The following is a 24,406-nucleotide window of genomic DNA, read 5'->3' on the forward strand; positions in this document are numbered from 1 at the left end:
TTAATTGAAAGTTTTAAATAATTTTAATTCTTAATTAATTTTTTATTAGTTTTTTTATTTTAAGTACGTTTGGCACCTGCGGACACTAGGTTGGGTCTCACCGATCGACATCTTCATTGTAAAAAATCGCCCCCCCACCAACACATCACCCTGGATCCGCGCCTGAATGTGTCTTTGGAACTACCAGAACTTGAGCTACACAAATAAGCACAAAAAAAAAAAAAATGCCATTTTAAGAATAGTGGAAAAAATGGAGCTCCAGGGTTTTGGTATAAAAGTAGTGGAGTTGAAAATAAAAAGTATGCCTATCCAATCAACATATTCACAAGAACTAAAAAAAATGAAAGAATCAAGGGCATCGGGTGCTGGTGCAGAGAAGATCTACAGTTCAAGAATGAAATGGTTTGGGATCCTGCTCCAGGCCCTGCTGTCTATTGATGCGAGAGCATTGCAGGATTTTTTTTTTGTATTTGTATTATAAATTACCAATCCATTGTCTGTCAAAAATAAATGTTTTGATTGTAAAATATGTGTAAAAAATAAACTTTTCTATGTGTTATTTTGAAAATATCATGAAAACCATCAAAACAACAGGAAAAAAGTCAAAAACTTTGTAAAACTGTCTTTTTTTTCAGCATATGCGTAAGAAATAAGCTGATTTCATTATTTTAAGGTGTAAAGATAATAGAAATAGTAATATTTATTTTTTACGGCGATTTTTTTTTTCCGTAACAGAGTGGGCAAAATCTGCGACTTTCAGTCATAAAACACAAAAAAAAATATATTTTTCAAAATAAAAGTCAGGAAATATTCCAGAAATATTAATCTTCAAGTCATTGCCTATAAGCAGGGCCAGAACTAGGGGTGGGGGCAACTGCCCCGGGTAGCAGAATTTAAAGGGTGGCAGTTTTATGTGAGAACAAAAAACACTTATAAAGTTATTGAACTTGAAGTTGCGGGGCGGAAAAATCATGCTCGTCCTAGGCTACAAAAATCCTAGTTACGGCCCTGCTGTAAGTTTAGATCAATTTTATTTTGAAAATTCAACTTTGATTTTTTGTTTCAAAAATGTGGAATGTAGCTTACATTTTCTTTCAGGAATGGCCCATATACGTATTGCTATTTCTTGTATAACGATGTATGAATATCAGGTAAAATAACTATCATAATAAATGTTTTATAATTAGTTCTCAATAGTATAGTATAGTAGTAGTGTTTTGGACATTATGGTATATGCCAAGGGTTTTATAGTATTGACCAAAACCTTGCCAACCTTGATTGTAATAGATTTAAACTTTGTGATGATGATACTTTTTCTTTTGCAGATAATCAAAGATTCCCATCATAATCTGCAGGGTAAAACACCAGAAGCTTTGCAAGAGGATATGCTGGGAAAATCTTTTGAAAAACGTCTGACTTCAGAAGAATAGCAATGAATGAACGCCAGGGTCTCTGCTACCGGACTTATCCCGTTGCCGAGATCTCTTCCAGCCCAGCTTCGTGGCAGAGTCTGGAACAAAGTGAGTGCACCTAACAGTCTGAGTGTGTAGCTAGGGTTGTGTATGATATTTCAGTGCTGCCATCTATACTTCAAATTGTGAGTGAAGTGTAATGATTGAATATTTGTAACGTTGTAGGCCCGTTGCTCTCTGTGGCGAGACTTTTTAACGGGGAGATCGGCTCGCATTCGCGCCTTGAAGTTGGGAACCACAGAAAACCAACTTCAGCCGACCACCACTGTGGGGTTCGAACCCGTATTGTCGCACGCGAGTCCGTCACTATAACCCCTCGACCACCACAGCGGCTCACGGTCAAGGCAGACAAGACAAGGTCCTGAAGTTGATTTTCTGTGGTTCCCAACTTCAAATAATTTAAATTTTTTACTAATTTTGTTTATATTGTGAAATATAAATCAGTTTTCATTGTCTGAAACATTTACAACAAAACAGTTTTTGGTATAATCCCCCCCCCCCCCCCAATGATAACTTTTAGTTTGTGAATATTCTCCGGGTCATGATGAGAGGTTTTAAAAGTTTGGTTATAAAGATTTTAGAAAAAAACCTTCAGATTATATAAAACCTTAAAAAAATATTTTAAAATTAGATAAATTTTCAGAAATAAGTTCACAACAAAAGTAATTAAATCAAAGTTGTGATTGATAAAGGAAGCTATTCTTATATAATCACCTTCATTCTAAGATACAGAACTGTTGTTTTCTTCAATGCACATACACTTAAATTCTATATCACTCATATTTCTTTAAGAGTTGTGCAATTCAGCCCTGTTGGTTCAATTTCTTGCTTTCAAACTTTAATATTGTGGTCTACAAACTTCAATATACCCATCTTCTTGGCGAGAAGAGAGAATATTCTGTCTCTCTTCTCTCAAAGGACTACTATTATAAATTACTAAAGAATATTCTTATCAAAAATAATTTTTCTCAAGCTATTTATTGAGATTATTTGTTATAATAAACATTATTACATATATTCTTGATAACTCTCTCTGGAAAGATTTCGGTAACTGAAGAATATCCTCTTCTATAATATTCTCATTGAGGAGAATATTCTCTGGAAGGACTTTTATTAATAACTATAGAATAATTATTATTTTCTATAAGAATATTCTCCAGTAATTTATGGACCCCGTGTCTGGCCATCTATACTTCAAACTGTGAGTAAAGTGTAATGATTGAATATTTGTAACGTTGTAGGCCGGCCTGTTGCTCTCTGTGGTGAGACTTTTTAACGGGGAGATCGGCTCGCATTCGCGTCAGAAGAATAGCAGAAACTATAACAGATTTGGTTGCCTTCTCTCTGTTCAGAAACATCTTTAAGAATATGACTAAGTCATCTGCAAGATTACATAATGAAGATGATGTGGATGATATAAATGCCAGTTTTATATTGATTTAGACACAATATATAGCTTCTAATCAAATTTGAAACTGAAGAAAACTCGCACGATTGCCAGTGCTAAAAAAACATTGATGAAAGGGAATGATTTAGACTTGTGTACGTTAAAAGAAATGTCCATACCGTAGAAAACAGATATCCGTGTCATATCTGAGACAAAACATATTCATGAATCAGAAATTTTAAATCTACACAAAGCGAAGCTACATCTGTGGAAGAACGTTTCATCAAATCAACACTTCAAGCAAGCACACAAATATTTAAACTGAGCAGGAACTACATGAGTGTAAATGTATGGACCCTGTTGTGTGACATTAAAGTCACACAACAGGGTCCATAGTAGAGAGAAGCCACATGAATGTGATATCTGTGGCAAAAATTTTTCTCAACTTTCCCATTCAAAATTACACTATAGGCTCCATACTGGAGAGATACCACATGAGTGCAATATCTGTGGTAGAACATTTTCTAACATTAGCAGTTTGAAAAAACACCATAGGGTCCACCCGGGAGAGAAGCCACATGAGTGTGAAATCTGTTGTAAAACATTTTCTAATGTTGGCAATTTAAAAGTGCACAACAGGATTCATACTGCAGAGAAACCACATGAGTGTGAAATGTGTGGTAAAGTATTTTCTTGCCGAAGTAGTTTGCACCGACACAGAGGAGTCCACACGGGAGAGAAATCACACCAATGTGATATCTGTCATAAAAAATTTTCTGGAAGTAGCAGTTTAAAGCGACACAAAAGAGTACACACAGGAGAGAAGCCATATGAGTGTGATATCTGTAGTAAAGTATTGTCTAACCATACCCATTTGAACCGACACAAAAGAGTCCACACTGGGGAGAAGCCACACAAGTGTCAAATCTGTGGTAAAAATTTTTCTCGAGTAAGCTATTTGAAATCACACAACCGCGTCCATATTGCAGAAAAGCTGCATGAGAGTAATATCTCTGGTGAAATATTTTCTTAAACAGCCAATTTGACATACTCTAAAGAGGCCACTTGAATGTGATTCTCGTTGCCAGAAGTTTTCAACCATTTCTCATCTGAAGAAGCACAAGTTGATTCATGCTGAAGGGAGTCGAACAAAATTGGTAGTGCCAAGCAAGTAGCTTAGCATGAGAATAAGTCCTACCCCTGACTTGACAAACCCCATGTCACCATGGCAAAGTTTGCACATGTTTTTGCCAATGGATGTGGCCAAGTAGTTCTCTTATTGAACGTATTAACACTAGTTATGTCACATAAGAACTTTTTTCATTGGGCCAACGTATTTTTTTATTTGTTTGTTATTATGGCAAGAGAAAATTAAAGAACCAATTCAAAAATGTCGAAAAATAATGCTAAATAAGAATATCTGTTGTGTGTAAATTTTTCAGTGAAATTTGTCTTTACAGGTTCTTGCAAATGCCTAGGGATAGGATTTCTGTGGAGGGGGGGGGGGGAGCAACATTATTTTTCAAATTCCACATTTACGAGATCCGATTTCATAACAATATTTTTGTTTTCTCTTAAAATTTTCTTTTTGCCTCTGCCCATTCTCGTCCCATTCCTGGCTACAGTTTAGTATATCTTCGGAGCGTATATGTACTGTATATACAGGGTGGGCAAAAAGTCCGTAGAAACTTTAAAAACCGGAAAAATAACCGAAATAAAAAACGGTTTGCAGGGTTAGCGACCGTTTACCTCAAAATTTTTTAAGACAGGTAAAACCTAAAACAACAGCCGATAGGTGACGTTGACGAGCACGAATCAGAAAAAGATACGCAAATAACGACCAGAATGCCTCCAAATCGTTTATTACAGCAATATGTGTTCCACATGACCACCACCACAGGGACTAACACATCACAAATCCAGCAACGACAGAGTGTAGCATTCCCTGTGGTGGTGGTGTGGAACACATACTGCTGTAATGAACGATTTGGAGGCATTTTGTTCGTTATTTGCATATCTTTTTTTGACTTGTGCACGTCAGAGCCACCTATAGGCTGTTTTTAGTTTTTTTCTTGTCTTAAAAAAAATTTCCGTGACCTAGCGATGCTAACCCTGCAAACCGTTTTTTATTTCGGCTATTTTTCCTGTTTTTATGAATTCTTAAAGCTTCTACGGACTTTTTGCCCGCCCTGTATATATGATTAATATTAAAAAGATTAAGCCTATTTCGAAATTGAGATATCCATTGACGACTTCAGAATTTTTATAAACATTTTTATTGTTGTGTCGCAATCGATGGTTTCCGAAATCAAATACAGTAAAACCTGTCTTAAACGGAAAATATCGTGGTACCGTGATTTCAATGCCAAAACACACGTTTAAAAAACCTGGATTGCTTGCCACAATGCGCGTTCTACTTCACCCACCCTTACGTTTGTAAAAACCGTTACCATACTTGATGCTGTGGTTTTTGAAAAGCCACATGTAGTGAAGCAGTTGCTTTCGGAAACTGTAACAAAATTTTTCGGTAAATTAGGCTTTTCTACGGAAGAAATCATGGTTAGATTTGCAAATGATGTACAAGCATTTTCGTACGCAAAGGGTGGGGGTTTTACCCCCCCCCCCCTCCCCTCCTGAGATAAGATTATAGTGTTATTTTGCAGGGAAAAAAAGTTAACCATCCTCGAGATAATTCTGTGTACGCCTGTGTATACAAGACCTAAAAAATTGTATGCAAGCTGCTTTCTGTGATCACAATTGCTGAGGGGGGGGGGCGGAATTGCTGGGCGGCAAATTTTACGCGGGAAAATAATCGAATTTTACAGTGGTGGGGTCAGTGAAATCATGTTGCCCTTTTCCCCACAAAAATCCTAGTTACGGTCCTCGTGCTGGAGAGTACATAAACACAGACGATAATATACAATTACTAGGAGCCCGGATTATATGCACTTAAAAAGTGGCAAAATATGCTCTACAAATATGCACTCAAAATGCTAAAATATTCACTTAAAAGCTCCGAAACATATACCATCTTTACACTCATCCATATTTTTTATGGGTATATTTTTTCAGCCACCTCGTTAGACAATTTGCCTGTTGTGGCCTTTGTGTTTGTATTCAAAAAATTATTTAAAAAAATTAAAAATTCCAAAATATGTACCCAAAAAAATGAGAAAATACGTGTTAAAAAAATCATTATGCAAAAAAAAAAAAGAAAAAAAGAAAATATGTTTTAAAATGCATATTTTCTATAGTGCACATATTCATTTACAAAAACTATCCTCACATATGCATATACTGCATATGCAAATAACTTGTAAAACGCTAAAACTTTTTACTTAAACATTTTTAATTTCTAGTTAGTTGTGGCTGTGTTTAGTAACGAAATACCAGTAAAAAAAAATTTCGAGGCTATTTGTAAATGAATCGAACATTTTTGACGATATCTATAGAAATAACGTTACAATGAAACAGTTGATGTTTGGGGAAAAAAAACAATTCCACCTGCGAGGAAAAAAACCGGTGTTATGTAAATATTGTGAGCGATATTCATTTGAATAACTATGAAAAAGTGATTGAGCTTCAATAAACCTTCACAAAAAATCTTTCCTTCGAATTTTGAATTCAAATATCTCAGCGAACATTATACTTGTCAACTTGGATTTTTTGTTGGTCTCAGGACATACAGTGCAGTCACTTTATAATTAGAAGTTTTAAAAATTTAGATTTTTTTTATTTTGTTACACACTGTGTTTTCACTCTCAAAACTGGTACAGGGTAATTTTTGAACGCTTTTTGAGCATTTTTTCAAACTGAAATCATCTCTACCACAGATGGTTGAGGAGACAATGGCCGTACTAACTCTTAAAGGACACCCTGTATGCAACTACACTACCACACAATTTGCATACTCTCTTCAAAATTTTAACCTATCAAATTATCACGAGGTCTTCCTGACACTCGAGGCTCCTCAGCAGCAGTAACATCATAGATTGCTCGTGGTAAAATGATTATTTTCAACCCCACATAAACTATCTGCTTATCAAAATTTCCATACTTACAGTGGAAAATTGTAAACAAATCTAATTATCACGGGGGAGGAGCATGCGTTGAAGTCAAAAATGGGGGAGCACCAAAATCACTTTAGTGCTTAGGGCCTTCATATGGGTTAATCCGGCCCTGCTAAGCTGCCTTTTACACGTTTACCTTGCTAATTTACTTTTTTCTCCATGATTGCAAGAAGGAAATGCAGTAAATCCTGTCTTCTCAACGGAAAAATTTCGTGCTCCCATGATTTCTTTACTGCCAAAATACACATTAAAAAACCTGCATTACCCATTTGCATCATAAGCGTATATATGCGCGGAATTTTCCTGGCCATTATCACCAAAGCGCAGATATGCGCTTCAGTTTTTTATGCACAAGAACAAAACACTAGAATACTAACATATACTGCATCAAACTATTAAATTTAATTTTTTAAATTATTTTCAATATATATTTTCATTGAACTAAGTAAAATTATAAATTCTATGTGTACGCCATTTTGTTTTTCGCTTTTTATCATTTTGAAATATTTCTAACTTGCATTTCTATGATGCAAATGAGTTAGTTAAACGGAACCTGTCTAACGTGGAAACAGAAAGAAAAACTTTATCCTTTAACGGAAAATTTCACACACGGTGATCAATGGACGATAATCATCAGAATGATATAAAAATGGCATCGGAGGACAATTTATGAAGTAATAGTAAACATTTTTGAGTAGGTAAAATTTTTCATCTCAATCTATGCTCGCAAATGAGAGTTATACATTATCAACACCTTAGATTAGCATAAATCTTTTCTGTACTTAATGCAGTGGTTTTGATAAGCCATAACCATAGTAAAACAGTTGCTTTCTGAAATTGTAACAAAATTTTTCGGAAGAGCAGGCTTTTCAACAGCAAAAATCAATGTAAGGATTGAATTTTCAAATGTTATGCAAGACTTACAAAATTGTATGCAAGCTGTGTGCATTCCGTGGTCGCAAGGCTTAGCAGGGCCGGAATTATTTAGAGAGAGGAAAGGGGTGGGACTACTACACTGGTGGCAAAGTTCAGGGGGTGATAAATTTTAGGTGGGAACAAAAAGACCGCTACAAAATCTTCGAATTTTACAGTGGTAGGGGCAGCAAGACCATGTTGCTCTTTCCCTAACAAAATTCCTATTTAAGGTTCTAATGCTGAGGATTACATAAACATTGACGATAATGTACAACCTGAATCTGACACGACAGACAATGACACCCTGATCGAAAATTTTTGATAGTTGTTAAAAAGAACGTAAATGTCGTTATTTTAGAACACAGTGTAGGTCGGAACTTTATAGAGGTGCTGCCAGAACTCAAATACATTATTTAGTAATTATAGACTGATTATTCATTTACATTCAATTATTTTAAATATAATTAATTTTATCATCTTTTTTTAAATTATTTATTTTCAATTAATTTATTTTTATATGTTATTTCAATTACCTAAGAGATCGTTACATAATTTCACACGTTATATCATTGCACCTTTATTAAGCGGAAACCTGCGCTCAAGACAGGTTTTACTGTATTTGCAAAAGCAATCAAGAATGTATTGAACTCAATCCTCGAACTGCACTGTAAAAATTAATTTTATCGTTATATGAGAAAAGAAATTTCAACCTATCAAACATTATGAGAAAAACCAGAACTCTCCACGAAGCCCACGGGCGAACAACTGCAGCAATTAACAACGGCTTAATTCGGCGTACAATGGGCCAACGGGAACCCGGTTAATCAGAGGCCAAAAAAATAATTGAAGGCATTTTATTAGTTTGAAATTATTTCGTTTTTCAGTTTAAGTCAATTTTGAGAGAGAGAAATGATTCTTTTCGGTACGTAAATCATCATGAAAATGGGAAAATTTTCGTCATTTATTAGTATGCTGTATCATGCTGTTGAGACGGTCCTGGTCAGGGCTTCCTTCAACAAATAGGCTAGCTAGGGCAATACGTACGACCTCGAGTATTTTGGAGCCATCGTGACTCCTACAAGGGTACCAGCCCTGGTGTTCAGGACGACTGTGCATAATTTTTGTTCTGCATACTTTATAATGCAATGTGGGGGTCAAAAAAAGTCATTTGGCAAACACTTTACACATCTGGTGATCAATTTGCCTATATAGTGATCGAATTTATTACGTAATAACAAGGTTATAACATTAATCCTCACGAAGAGGAAAAGTACCAATCGTGAAAGAAGACAATCGAACTTGGATTCTAACGTGATTGAATATTTCAGTTCATTTTCAAAAAGCCCACCACAATCCGCTGGGGAAGAATTTAACTTTCGTTGGTTGTGTGGCGCGTAACTGGCCGTTATAAAAATGATACGTCACAAAAGTTCAAACTGTTATAATACATTTAATATTCTGACGATCCTAAAACGGAACAAACTTTTTGACATTAGTTTTTCTCAAGGAATCATGTGAGTAATTATCAGCCAGTCGATAGTTTTACCACCCTGTATATATATATATATACACACACAGTCGACGCTCATTATAACTACCTCATATTATAGCGATCATTCCATTACAACGACCAGTGGGATTGTTTTCACAGAACGACAATCATATATATTTTACTTTCGATACAATGACCCTCCCACTATAACGTTCATTTTGAAGAGACGAGGGGGTCGTTACATCGAGCGATGACTGCATATACGTATATCTTATATATAAATGTGAAAGTATGTATGTATGTAAGCTCTTTATACAAATCTACAGTTTTAGGCCGATCGTCGCCAGATTTCGCATATATACCAAACAGGTCCGGGATTGAACCGTAGGATACTTTAAAACTTCGTCAGAGCTGGGCAAATGCCCGAAATGGGCGAAAAACTGTCGGGCAACAATGGTTTTGGGGCCTCAACAATCACTTTCGGAACGTTTACTTTGGTTACCGTGGTTTCCAACAATGCGTTTCAGACGGGAATATATGCCTTTACAATGGTTTGTCACACCTTTAATTCTGTTATTATAACAGTTTATTCCTTTATAACGGTTTGTCACTTTTCCAATCCTCCCAGTGATAGGAGAAAACCAGGAAAGCGCCGGGTATTTCTGCTAGCCTATATACAGGGTGTCCTGTAAGTGCTAATGCAGCCTTTATCTCATCAACTGCCCATCGTAGAGGTATATTTTCAATTTAAAAAATGCGTAAAAGGCGTTTGAATAATATTCGCTGCACAAGGTGGACGTATGACGTCGCTGACAAAACGGGGAATAAAAATGTTCAACGCCAACTGATGAACTCAATGCTTGCCTCAAATCATCAATACTCTGGCACGAAGTTAAAAAAATTATCATTATCCACCAACATGCGAGTTCAACTGCAAAATGACTCATCACTGCTATAATTTTCACATCAGTTGACCAACCAGTAGACCCAAGCACTGGACCGATTACGTTCCCAGATGGATTTTGCCAGTTGTTAAACTCAGTTCAAGAACTTGCAGACAAAGTCTTCCCAAACATTCAACAAAATGACCAAAACCATGAGTGGCTTTCTGAGAGCGATTCTGGCACCGAAACATCACAGTGTGAACAAGATCAACGAAAAAATCCTAAAAATTATTCCAAGAGACTCCACATCTTACAAATCGGTTGACTCTGTCACAGACATTTAGTTCTGTATCCTGCAGAATTTCTGAACTCCTTTGGATATTCCGGGTGTGCCACCACACAATTTGACCCTCAAAGTCGGAGCACCTATAATGCTTTTAAGAAATTTGGAGACATCGAGACTCTGCAATGGCAACAGACTCTGCGTGAAGAAATTGCATCATTGAAGCAACGATTCCAACTGGATGTGAAAAAAGAAGAAGTCTTCATTCCACGTATCCCAATTATCACCGAAGAAATGCCATTCGCTTCGAAGCGATTACAGTTCCCGGTTCGTTTAGCTTTTACCATGACAATCAATAAAGCGCAAGGCCAGTCGTTAGCAGTGGCAGGTATCAACCTACTTGAGCCCTGTTTTTCACACGGACATCTTTTCGTCGCCTGTTCGCGTGTTGGTAATCCCAAAAATTTGTAAATCTACACACCAGATGGGAAAACAAAAAAATATTGTGTACCCACAAGCGATTGCCTGAAGATTTTAATTAAAATATTTAAAGTAATTTTTTAAAGGTAATTTTTTCGTACTTGATGCAGAAATTTTTTTGATTAAGAAATAATTAATAAGCTATATATATATACATATAAATCTTTTACGGGGCGAGCAACGTCGCCGGGTATCAGCTAGTCTTATATATAAATGTGAAAGTATGTATGTATGTATGCTCTTCATACAAATCTACAGTTTTAGACCGATCGTCGCCAGATTTTGCATATATACCAAACAGGTCCGGGATTGAACCATAGGCTACTTTAAAATTTCGTCAGAGCTGGGCAAATGCCCGAAATGGGCGAAAAACTGTCGGGCAACAATGGTTTTTGGGCCTCAACAATCACTTTCCGAACGTTTACTTTGGTTACCGTGGTTTCCAACAATGCGTTTCAGACGTGTATATATGCCTTTACAATGGTTTGTCACACCTTTAATTCTGTCATTATAACAGTTTATTCCTTTATAACGGTTTGTCGCTTATCCAATCCTCCCAGTAACTGAAGAAAACCCGGGAAGAGAGCCGGGTATTTCTGCTAGCCTATATACAGGGTGTCCTGTAAGTGATAATGCGGCCTTTATCCCATCAACCGCCCATCGTAGAGGTATAGTTTCAATTTAAAAAATGCTTAAAATACGTTTGAATAATATTCGCTGCACAAGCTGGACGTATGACGTCACTAACAACAGAGAACAACAACTACGACGACAAAACTGGGAATAAAAATGTTCAACGCCAACTGATGAACTCAATGCTTGCCTCAAATCATCAGCACTCTGGCACGAAGTTAAAAAATTATCATTATCCATCAACATGCGAGTTCAACTGCAAAATGACTCAGCACTGCTATCATTTTCACATCAGTTGACCAACCAGTAGACCCAAGCACTGGACCGATTACGTTCCCAGATGGATTTTGCCAGTTGTTAAACTCAGTTCAAGAACTTGCAGACAAAGTCTTCCCAAACATTCAACAAAATGACCAAAACCATGAGTGGCTTTCTGAGAGTGCAATTCTGGCACCGAAAAATCACAGTGTAAACAAGATCAACGAAAAAATCCTAAAAATTATTCCAGGAGACTCCACATCTTACAAATCGGTTGCCACTGTCACAGACATTTAGTTCTGTATCCTGTAGAACTTCTGAACTCGGATATTCCGGGTGTGCCACCACACAATTTGACCCTCAAAGTCGGAGCGCCTATAATGCTTTTAAGAAATTTGGAGACACTGAGACTCTGCAATGGCAACAGACTCTGCGTGGAGAAATTGCACAATTGCATCATTGAAGCAACGATTCTAACTGGATGTGAAAAAAGAAGAAGTCTTCATTCCACGTACCCCAATTATTACTGAAGAATTGCCATTCACTTTCAAGCGATTACAGTTCCCGATTCATTTAGCTTTTGCCATGACAATCAACAAAGCGCAAGGCCAGTCGTTAGCAGTGGAGGTATCAACCTACTTTAGCCCTGATTTTCACACGGACACCTTTTCGTCACCTGTTCGCGTGTTGATAATCCCAAAAATTTGTACATGTACACACCAGATGAAAAAAGAAAAAATATTGTGTATTCACAAGCGATTGCCTGAAGATTTTAATTAAAATATTCAAAAATAAAAGTAATTTTTTCTTACTTGATGCAGAAATTTTTTTGATTAAGAAATAATAAGCTATACATATACAATTTTTTTACTGGGCGGGCAACGTCGCCGGGTATCAGCTAGTATATTTATATATGTTACTGTCAAACCTTGAAGTTGGCCACTTCGCGAACTGGCCAGCCCAGTAGACCCGGCCAATGTACGAATTACGGGCTTTCCCCAGGCCCTACATGTCGATCCCTATGTATGGATCACTAAGATATCTATATTCAGATTCTTTTGACTGTTAGAGTTGCCACAGCTAACCATAATAATTACGATTAGCTATAGCTAATTATAAATGGCCATAATTGTCACAAAAAATACTTCAATTCGGCGATAACCTCGAACCATAGGCATCGATATAGGGATATATAGGGATACACACACTAAAGACTGGCCAAAGCCCGTATTTCGGACATTGGAAGGGCCAACTGGGCTAGTCAGTTTGCGAAGTGGGCAATTTCGGGCTTTGGCAGTAACATATAAACCGTTATTCTCCTCTCTGGGCTAAATCCCCCCAGCTCCCACTGTGGGGCCATGGAAGCTAGGCTCCCAAGAATACCACTGCCGTGTGCACGGGTTCAAAGGGTTCTGTCTATAGTAAAGTACAAAATGAATCGGGGGGGGGGGATGATGAAAAAGTGGGGAATATCCATGAATAAGGAACTAACTATTACACGCGTCTTCACTAGCGTGGATTTGGTAATCTGCAAATTCTTCCTTAAGACCAACTTAGAGGTAGAATTTTAAGAAATTTTTTTGGGAGTCTCAACAGTATAAAATAAAACTACTGACCGAATTTTATGTTTATAGCTTCAGCAAGACCGTAGTGAGAGGGGGGAATTGGGGATCCGGTCCCTTCGAAATGTGAGCAAATGATTGAAATAAGGTAAAACATGGCCAAATATATTATTTGACCACTCCCCCCCCCACTCCGAATGAAATTTCTGGATACGGGCCAGACCTTCAGTGGTTGCGGCTCGGCGATGAATCAGTGAATTAAGCTGTCAAGACATGTAATTTTATTCATATGAATAAAAAGATTTCTCTACTATTACATTGCTTTCGAAAAACCTTGAAAATTTTAAATTAAGATATTCATGATACGGTCTAACTTTGTGCAATATCATTTGACATTTTAAGTCTATTTGAAACTTGAGCGAGAAAGAATTTCGAAAAATTCTCAAAGAAAATAATAAGGAATCGCAGTATTTGTGGCGGATAGAAAAAGCGATAAATGCCAGGAAAAGGCAATCCTGAATCCTTTGCTTTTCGCTGAAGTTGGAAAATTAAATGAATTTCCAAATTATTGATCTCCATTGATCTTGGTATGCGCCACAAACCACTGGCGGCGACAAACGGAAATACCGACAGAAATCGCGAAGTGCGGCTTATTCGGCGAAATTAAAATTTGAAAAATTTATTTGATCGCATTTTATCATTCTCATCGTCACCCCAATGCCCCTCGACGCGAGAAATTCAAATCCCGACAGAAATCGCGAAGTGCGGCTTATACGGCGAAATTGAATTTTAAATTCGACAGTGACGGGATTTCGACCTGTCGGTATTTGTCTGTCGGGATTATGACCCACATCCGTTGAGAAACACTGAACTAGAGTAAACCATCTTCAGCTGCACGATCAAGGATATGATGAAGGTTTCACGATGAAAAGCCCGATGAGGTGCCGATAATTTGAATAAGGAGCTGCGGTTACCACAATCCGATTTTCGGGGACAAAATGTAAAATCAAGAGCGGGAACTTGCCAAGGAAAATCCTACGCATCTAAATTCAATTTCAATCCTCCAAATTTTGTAGAGGACTGAAAATACTCTTTCAAATTTTGCGTAATTTTTTTTTTTGTTTTTCATAAAATAAAATACCGCTTAAAAAAATAAAAAAAATTCATAATTACAATAAATTTTTTATTTTCAAAAACCTCCCCTCAAAATTTTGGAGAGGAGTGAAATTACTCTTCAAAATTATTTTCTCGGATAATTCTAAGTGCGACTATGGAAGATGGGAAGAAGGAATAAAACACGCTCTCTTGGGAAAGAATCATTTCGAGGCACGCGAAAACAAAACTTTTTTTTTTTTTTGTACCCTTTTCCGAGTCTGGGAATTTAATGCGCTGAGCGCGTCATTGTACATACTATAGAGGAGAAACTATAAGTGTTTCTCTATTTCTCCTCTAAGGCCGGGATTACACTATAAAAATTTTAAAAGAGCTTTTTTGAAATTCAATCAATAAGATTATCGGTTGCATTTGCACAAATGTAATATATGAGCATTATTGGTTGGATTTTTCAAGTTTTATAAAAGGGATTTTATCAAACTTTTATAGAGTAATCCCGACCTGAGGTACATACAAAGCAGGTATAAAAGTATTTCGAAGAGTTTACAAGTACGCACACAAAAAAAGAAAACGCGCTAATTAACTCAGAAAAATACAAAAATACACTGGAGAAAGATTTTGGCGCAGAGTTCCCACCACTGGTAGTAGCATCATTTCCTGGCAGGAATAATAGTTAGAGCTAAGCTAACTTCTTCATTTCAGTTTCATTGTCAATTTTTTCGACAGCACAACAATCTTCTTTTCCCGTTTTTCTCAGCATATCGGGTATGGCCACTGTAGTCCGACCAATCAGGTGACGTGATCTCTCACGCATTTTCTTTTCCCTTTTTTTTTCAGGGACTTTCTTTCAGCGTCAAGTGCTACTCATCATCAACCATTCATCCTTAGCAGGAAATATTCCAGGGTGGGGGGAAAAGTCAACTTTTTTTTAGAAACAGCTGGAAGGATTTTAAGGGCACTTAAAAAGGAAATGAAAATTAATGACTTTTTAAGGAGTTTTTAAGAACCGTACGAACCCTGTCTTCTGTCCTCACCTGGAAGAAGTTGAAATGACAGTCCTGTCCTTACTCTTTCGCTTAGGTTTTAATGGTAAATTACTGTGTGTTGGCTCTCAAATTATCTCTCTAACCGAAGACATTATATCGATTGACGGGGCTGTGAGTCTCATGAGTTTGCCACTAACGGTGGTCCATTACAGGATTCTACTCTAACCCCATTCTTTTTACTCTTTTACTTTAGACATCACTTCATACATTGCTCCAGATATCTTTACATATATTCAGATGATATTTTTCTCCAGGTCAGGGTTTCAGATGGAAAATATGATGAATCTAGACTTAGGTAAAATAAAAAGATATTCAGTTTTTAATTTTCCTTGAAATACTTTTTCATCCAATTGCGAAGTTTTTCATTTCAGCGCTCGGTCAGTTTCTATTTTTTCCCTTCTTTATAGTGCTTTTAATTGTGATTATTCTTGTGTTTTATGTAAGCTACTATGAAAATTTGAGCAGGTCTTAGAAACAATTAAGCAATTTTCCATAGAAATCTATGGGAAATCACATTTCGGCTAACGAATGCGATTCCGGAACGAATTACCTTCGTTGGAGGGAATATCGCTGTGTTGGGATTTATCTTGAATTTTATTTCAGCAATAAATTCTTGGTTTCAAACATGTAATAACACTAAACAGCTCTTATAGTAAAATTGAGTTACTCTACATCGTCAAATACAGTACTTACATGTTTCAATATTTTTCGTTGATTATTGTATATTAAATTGCTTCAAATTTACGTTAATTAAATATAAACAATAAAAAATTTTAAAAAATCGAAGTTATCAAATTGCTAGACGATAAATGCTTTAAAATATGTGTCACATATGTAGGCTATGCCTGTTCAATATGATCTGAGCGACAATTAAGTGTGAGCAGGTGGGGCTGGTTCCCGGGCACCGACCGTGTTTGTCGAAATAATTGAAATTTAACTCACTCTCGATAGCTTGAACAACCTGCCCAAAAAGCATATTTTTGTATGCTATTCCAAAAGTATCCATCTACCTTAATAATAATTATATGGGAAAAAATATTTATATATATATTTTGTATAAATTTATACAAAAATCATTGTACAAGTTTTTCTTTTTATTACGAAATTTTTTATTATTTATTATTTTTAAAAAGAAAAACTTCTCGGTGATTCCAACGATGAATTATTTAAAATCATTGCTCATAACCATAATTTTTTGACATTACACACGGTGTTTGATCACGACCAAACCCATTAAAGCGTTCATGAAATAAAAGAATAATAAAATAAGTTCTTTCTAAACATCCTCCTCCCCTTCAACATCCGAAAATTTTATACTCCATCACACTATCCCAGACTAATTTTCACCAACGCTAATCAAATGGCTGTCTACGACTGTCAAAGTATTTCTGTTCGCAACTCGAAAAGCGACTATAATATATTTTTTCGGAGGACTGAAATTTGTCTTTTGCACTGTTCCGCAAAATTCTTAAGCTCGGCCCTGGGCTGTGCAAACTGTGTGGCCGCTCGGGGCACCGCAGGAAAAATAGTTGTAGAAAAGCTTAGAAAAAGTGTTTCGTCTATAAAAAAACTCAGAGTTACTGAGCGTTAAAAGTTCTTTCATCCACTTAAAAAGAAAAAATAGAGCCAAAACTTTTGTACATTTTTATTTATTTTTTTTTTTTCAATTTTCAAATTTATTTTACAGTTTGTGTGAATACATATTATATGATACTATTGGTAACCAAGGAGACGAAATGTTCCATACTGGTTGTTACAATGAATAGGTTTATAAAATATATTTCAGTGAAATTATTTTCAGATATATGATGGGAAAAAAACAATACAGAAAGAAAGAAAAATAGTGGTTACGAATAAAAATAGTATAATTAACAGAAAATAAATAACATAATGAAGGATATTCTCATGCAACGGTGGAGGTGATATAAGAATTACACATGAATAACAACATGAATTCTTAATAGACTTAATATTGACCCCAAATACACAAAAGACAGGGACGCCGGAACATATCTGCTCGTGTTGCTAAAGCAATACCAATCACCATTTGAACATACCTCAAATATTGCACTGAAAGCGCATTTTTTTTAATTAAAATTTTTGAAAAAATACTTTTTCCTTGTGAGGAGTTGCATAGCTGTAGTTCCGTCTGCTAGTCATTTCAAGTCCAAGGGACTTTCCCATACACCCTATATGTCCATTAAGCATGAGAATAAAATGAGCATCATAGAATCTGAATACCACAACGGTAGTCATAGCAATGGACTTGAGATAGTACGTTTCATCGCTGATTTCAGATGGATCTCAACCGTTTGAGTGGCATTGACAAGATATCTCACCTTCTTAATGGGAAGTCCAAATATTTTGTAAAGTTAATCCCTCTCTGAGTGGAACACTTTTCCCTATACCAATGGTTCACAAACTTTTGTCGACCACTGCTCCCTTGCCTAATTCATGATTTGTCAGCGGCTCTTCAGGAAATCAAATAGATTCGAAACAAAAAAAAACGGGACACTCTACTTCAAAAAAAAGGCGTATGGTCAGTGCAAAATATATGTAAATATCGTGGCCTATACAGAGAAATTACTCGCATACTTTGAGCAACACCAATTATTTTTGACATCCGGCGTCCCTGACAAAAGAAAAAAAAATATGAATAACATGTTAATGATATGCATAATAAATATGGGGCCAGCAAATGAATTTGTACAGGATTATGGAAGATGATTTAAAGATATGATTTAATTAAGCAAAATGTTAGAGGATATAATCAGAAATGGGACTCAATGTCAATGAGTTCGAGCAGGTAAAGTTTGAGGCGTTTTTTAAAGGAAGTAAATACAGTAGTGTCAGTGATTTCTCTGGGTAGATTATTATAGAATTTCGGAATCGGAAAGCAAAAGTGTTTTTTAAGAATATTTTTATGAACTAATGGCAGGGAGTAGATGGCATTTAGACGAGCAGAAGTACGTGATACGTTAAGAGGTAAGGAGTATCGGTGTTTTTTTATTATTAATAAGGATTTGTAAAAGTATAGGTAACGCACTGGGAGAATTCTTAACCGATGAAATTGATCAAATAGAGGGGTAACATAATCATTAGTTATGCATCTGATAGCTTTTTTTTGGAGAGGAATAATAGGCTTAATATTAGTTAGATAATCTCCTCCCCAAACTGAGAGACCATACATTAAATATGAATGAAACATTGAATAATAGAATGTTATGAGAAAGTGGTTATTAATGTACAGTTTCAGATGATAAGCTTATATAAAATGAAACGGAGCCGAGTTTGAAGGTATTTAATATGCGAATTCCATTTCAAATTTTGGTTAATATGAACGTCAAGGTATTTAATGGATGTTACTTCATCAAGACATTGGCACGTGCACGGTGTTAAATGCGAACAGACATGGAAAGTTATACCATTGTTGATTTGAGGAATGGATTGAAGAGAAAAATTTATAAATTTACTTTTTTGTTCCATTTATTTGTAAATCATTACATTGAAACCAACTTCTAATTTTGATGAGGTCATTGTTAATAATATCAGTGAGTGCCAAATACCCCGTTCCTGAATAAAGTATGGCTGTGTCATCAGCAAAGGTGATAATTTTACCTACTATGTCGAGGTTACAAAGATTATTAACAAAGATTATGAATGGCAGGGGGCCCATAACCGATCCTTGAGGGACTCCCATTTTTATTTGCATGATATTACTCAGAAAGCTATTGCATTTTACCATCTGGGTTCTATTGTCAAGATAAGATTTGATGATACTAAATGTATTTCCTCTAATTCCATAAGCATACAATTTCGAGAGTAATATATATACACCCATGTCCATAAATTAAGGATAACGCCATCTCCGGCAAATAAAGGTTCAGAAACAAAACAAACTTTACTTATTCATAAAGCCCATTTATTAAACAAAAGATAAGGAACAAAAACGATGGTGTATGTATGATACCATTCATAAAAACTACGATTTTTGCTCCCTGGAGCAATTGTAAAAAATATCTCCTTTACAAAAACTTACTATTACATGGTTGGTATGATGGTTAATACATTGTATGTCTCCCATGCGATGAAATACAGTCCGTACAACGCCTAGGCATGATGAGCATCAAATTATCGATCTGATCTTGGGGAAGATCACTCCACTCAGCAAGCAATGCTCTCCGAAGTTCCGGTACACATTTAGGAGGTGGTTGACGGGCTGCAACTCGTCGGCCAAGCATGTTCCACACATGCTCTATCGGATTCAAGTCAGGTGAGAATGCTGGCCATTCCATACGGGTTATATCCTCTCAGGGGCGTAGCCAGAAATTTCGTTCGGGGGGGGACCACTTTCATTTCGGGGGGGGGGGACCAAAGTGACAGAACAATGGATTTGGCCATCTTTTTCCCTTTTTTCGGTCATTTTCTCACATTTCGGGGGGGACGGGGACCAGACCCCCAAGTCCCCCCCCCGGCTACGCCCTTGTATCCTCTGATTCAAGGCATTCGTTTACGATGTTTGCTCGGTGAGGACGGGCGTTGTCATCCATAAACACAAATTCTGCGCCCATGGCCCCCACAAGGGGTGGGCTGACAAAGCTCCAGCCCTGGGTGATTTTAATCATTTTTTTGTTTTTCACGCTATAAATTCATCATAAAGGGGCCCCGTGAAAGATCCCAGCCTAGGGGCCCTGCTTCAGGATGTGGGGACTATGCCCATGGCACCCCTAAACAAACGTACATGTTCCAGAATGATGTCCCGATAAATTTGGGCTTTCATGGTTCCGGTTTGAACATGCAGATCTGTTCTGGAACCCAGTATAATTCCACCCCAAACGAGCAATGCTGCACCACCGTAACGGTGTCGTTCAATGATGTTGTCTTGGTGGTAACGGGTACCTGGCGTTCTCCATATGAAAGCCCGACGTGAATCAGACTGCAAGCTAAACCTGGACTCGTCGGAAAACATCACACAAGCCCACTGTGACGATGTCCGCATTGCATGTTCTCTACTCCAGGCTAATCGCTGCCGACAGTGAGTTGCCGTGAGCGGAACACATCTGACAGCATGTAGACCAATATCTCCCAAACGTCTGTACACGGTTTGCCTTGAAACTGTGGTACCCGTGGCTGCAGATAGCTGACGAGACAGGTCGGATGCTGTGCCCGAGTGGCATGGTGGTAAGACATGGTGGTCTACCATCGTGAAGGTTGTTGTCAGGGTCCCGCGTTCGAACCCAAGGGAGGATATAGATAAGATATTTTCCCTAACGAACCCGAGGCGATCACCGACAGACAGCGCCTTCACTTTCAACCCATCTCACTAATGGCAGTAAATTGCAATATAGCGACATGGCCAGAGTTGGTGTTTGGTGAAGTAGTAGGTCGGATGCTGTGCTCCGTCTGCTTCTTTTGGCAGGTATTGCCAAAAACCGTCTTCATTGCGACTTGTACTGTAACGTCTACTGACATTTCCGTTATCTTGGAATCGTTGCCAAAACCTAGAGATGACACTTTGGGCAATTCCAAGTTCCTCGGATACTTCCATCTGAGTACGCCCACATTCCAGGCGGCCGATAATTCTACCACGTAAAAAATCATCCACATGCGTCCTCTGTGTCATAACTATTCGCTTATGGCACTGAGCGCCTTACAGAACTCTTGTGAACAATTTCACTTCTTTGCCACAATTCCTTATATACCCCCCCCTCCCTTACACTCTCGTCATTGTGACGTACTATCGGCATCATCTGGTGGCTTCCTGAAATTTGCATATCATTCTTGCAGATGTGTGTGATAATTCTACAGGTGAAATTTTTACTTTAGATTTCGATTTCCGTGTGATTCTGAATTATCCTTAATTTATGTACATGAGTGACATACTATGATTAACACTGTCAAAGGCTTTCTTGATATCTAGAAATACTATTGTTTTTATAGAATGACCTATAAACAAATTAAGTGAATGTTAATAGAGCAGATTCTGTGTTTCTGACAGGTAAAAAACCATGTTGATTTTTCGAAAAAAAAATTAGCAGATAAAAAAGAGTAAATTCTGGATTTAATGACTGTTTCAAAATTTTTTGAGGTTTGAGATAAGATAGAAATAGGTCTATAGTTATGCAAACAATTTGAATCTCCATTTTTGTAAATAGGGTTTACAACAGCTGACTTGAGAGACAGGATATTCCCCATTTTCAATACATCATTTATAAGATCAGATCTGTAAGAAGTTGTTAAAGTACAGGAAGGAAGACTTTTTAAAGCCTTTGCAGTTATGATATCAAAAGAAGTAGCCGAATTGCGCAAGGACCTTACAATTTTTGTAATTTCACCAATATCTATTGGAGCAAGAAAAATAGAGTTTACATTGGAACATACAGATTGTAGAAAGTTATTTTGTACCATTGTATGTTGTGTAATATTTATGAAATGAGTGTTGTTAGCAAAGAGGTGTAAATTTGTTTCGGTGGGTAGTATGCGATTTTTAATGTTGGATACTAGTATTTTATTCGTTAGTTTCCAGCGTTCAGTTGACGTCTTGCAATTTAAAAATTGTACTGTGCAATAGTTTTGCTTAGCTATTTTTATTTTGTCTTTGAGAATTTTTTATTTTGTTTTTCGATAATATATAATTATAGAATAATTAAATAATTTTTCATTGAAGAAAATCATGTGCAGCCTTTTCTGAATTCAGACAACGAGTCCAGGATGTGGTCGGTTTGACCAGATTTGTAAATTAACCACTACTCAGAGATACTTCATGGCCTGTTAGTAGTATTTAAATTTTACTCGTATTCTTTGGGCTCAAACGCAATGCGAGCTTTCTCCGCCATGTTTTGCTCTTCTGTGAGTGTTCAAATGGGACTTATCAGAAAACCTAGTATTACAAACGTCACATTCATGAGGTTTCTCTTCAGTGTGAACTCTCCTGTGCCTTTTTAAATAAGACGCACACAAAAATTTTTTACCACAAACCTCGCATTCATGAGGTTTTTCTCCGGCGTGTACTCTCTTGTGCCGCTTCAAGTAAAACGATTGCGAGAATTTTTTACCGCAAACTTCGCATTCGTACGGTTTCTCTGTGGTGTGTACCGTTCCGTGCCTCGTCAGATCGGGTCCACGAGAGAACTTCCTGCCGCAAATCTCGCATACGTGCGGTCTTTCTCCGGCGTGTATCATTTTGTGTTGGTTTAAATGGGATCTATGCCGATAATTCTTACCGCACAACTCACACTGATGAAGTTTCTCTGTTGAGTGCAATTTTCTGTGCAAGTCCAAGTAATCTATTTGCGAAAATATTTTACCGCAAACATCGCATTTATGCGATTTCTCTCCCATGTGCATCATCCTGTGCCTCTTTAATTCTCAGTTACGAACGAATCTCTGACTACATACCTCAACATGCGTACGTCTTTTCTCCGGTGTGCAGTCTTTTAGGGGTTTCCAAGCAAACTCCGCAAGAGACTCTTTTACCGCAGACGTCACATTCATGCAGCTTTACTCCATTGTGTACTATTTCTTTGTGCTGTTTTCAAACGTGATACGTGTGCGATTTTTTCATCGCAAATATCACATTCGTGTGAATTTTCTCTGGTGTGGATCTTACATAACATGAGCAAAACTAAGTAAGCCTCTTACGTGAATTTTTTCAGCAACGAGCACACTCATATGATTTTTCTCCGGCGTGGGTTCGATCACATACAATTAGGCTGAAACACCGAGCGAGTGTCTTGTGGCATCAGGTTTAGGATAACCTTTTGAATGGATTTTTGGCCGCAGACATTACGTTCAAACGACTCCTCTGATTGAAACCTCCAACGAATGAATGCAGTTGAAAAATCGATAAAAATTCAGATGATATCAAAAGGATTGACACATTAATATGAGTTCAACACTTCTAGGTCGTACGCATGAGTATACGATTGATACGGACACACTCAAGTGTCTTTCGTCTATTGCCTTTTTCGGTTGAAGACGTGATTGAGAGGACCGGAGACTGTCGTCAGCAGCTAGACACCATTCTCTTCATCGAAAACAAGCTTTATGTTTTGAATTTCCACGATTTCTTCAGATGCCTGCAGGTGAAACAAAAACTGCAGTCATTTTCAGGAAAAATTTCTGCATAAAACGAATACAATACATAAAACGGACACCCTTCCGGTGTCCGTTAATGCCAATCTTCTTTTACGACCGAATAACAATTGTTCCTTGTGTAACATACACTATCTACCAATAAGTATTTGGACACCTATGCAAATGACGATATCTGCGGTCCTGAGATACGTCACGCCCTCCGCCGGTATATATCGTGTAGGAAACAACATCGGCATTAGTCGCATGCAAGATGCCGCGCAGTTCGGAGCTCTCTGATTTCGAGAAAGGTATAATTATCGGGTATCACAAAAATGACAGATCCTTAAGGGTCATATCTAGCGAGCTGAAGTACCCAAAATCGACAGTGGCCTATGTGATTAAGAAGTGGAAGGTGAGCTGTGATTGTCGGAATTTACCCCGAGTCGGCAGACCAACGAAACTCGGAGATAGAGACCGACGGGTGCTGTCCAGAGAAATTCGGAAGAACCGCACCCAACCGATGGCCCTCATCCGCGAGGAGTTTCAACAGGCATCCGGGAGTATTGTTTCAATGAATACCATCCATAAGGAAGCACATCTGATTGGTTTTCATGGTCGTGCTGCTGCCCATAAGCCTTTGATCACAAAGTCCAACCGCGTTGCTCGCGTAATGTGGTGCAAAGCACATCGAAATTGGACCGTAGATCAGTGGAAACGGGTTCTTTGGAGCGACGA

At 37.4% G+C, this 24,406-nt stretch overlaps 1 protein-coding gene across 2 annotated transcripts in view; it reads right to left on the bottom strand.

Moving 5' to 3' along the window:
• Positions 1 to 17,777: 17,777 nt before the first annotated feature.
• The window catches only part of LOC149068493 (uncharacterized), a 32,215-nt gene continuing 25,586 nt past the window's right edge, over positions 17,778 to 24,406 (bottom strand). The window contains exon 2 of one of the 2 annotated variants that reach the window (XR_016195186.1): positions 17,778 to 23,673. The gene's annotated coding sequence lies outside the window, so the exon portion shown is untranslated. The remainder of the gene's footprint in view (positions 23,674 to 24,406) is intronic. The other variant, XR_016195185.1, reaches the window with a different exon arrangement.

The sequence above is a fragment of the Pholcus phalangioides genome, unplaced genomic scaffold (genome assembly GCF_987345545.1).
Source record: "Pholcus phalangioides strain wild (caught in Gottingen) unplaced genomic scaffold, Ppha-v1.0 ptg000027l_1, whole genome shotgun sequence".
NCBI lineage: Eukaryota > Metazoa > Arthropoda > Arachnida > Araneae > Pholcidae > Pholcus > Pholcus phalangioides.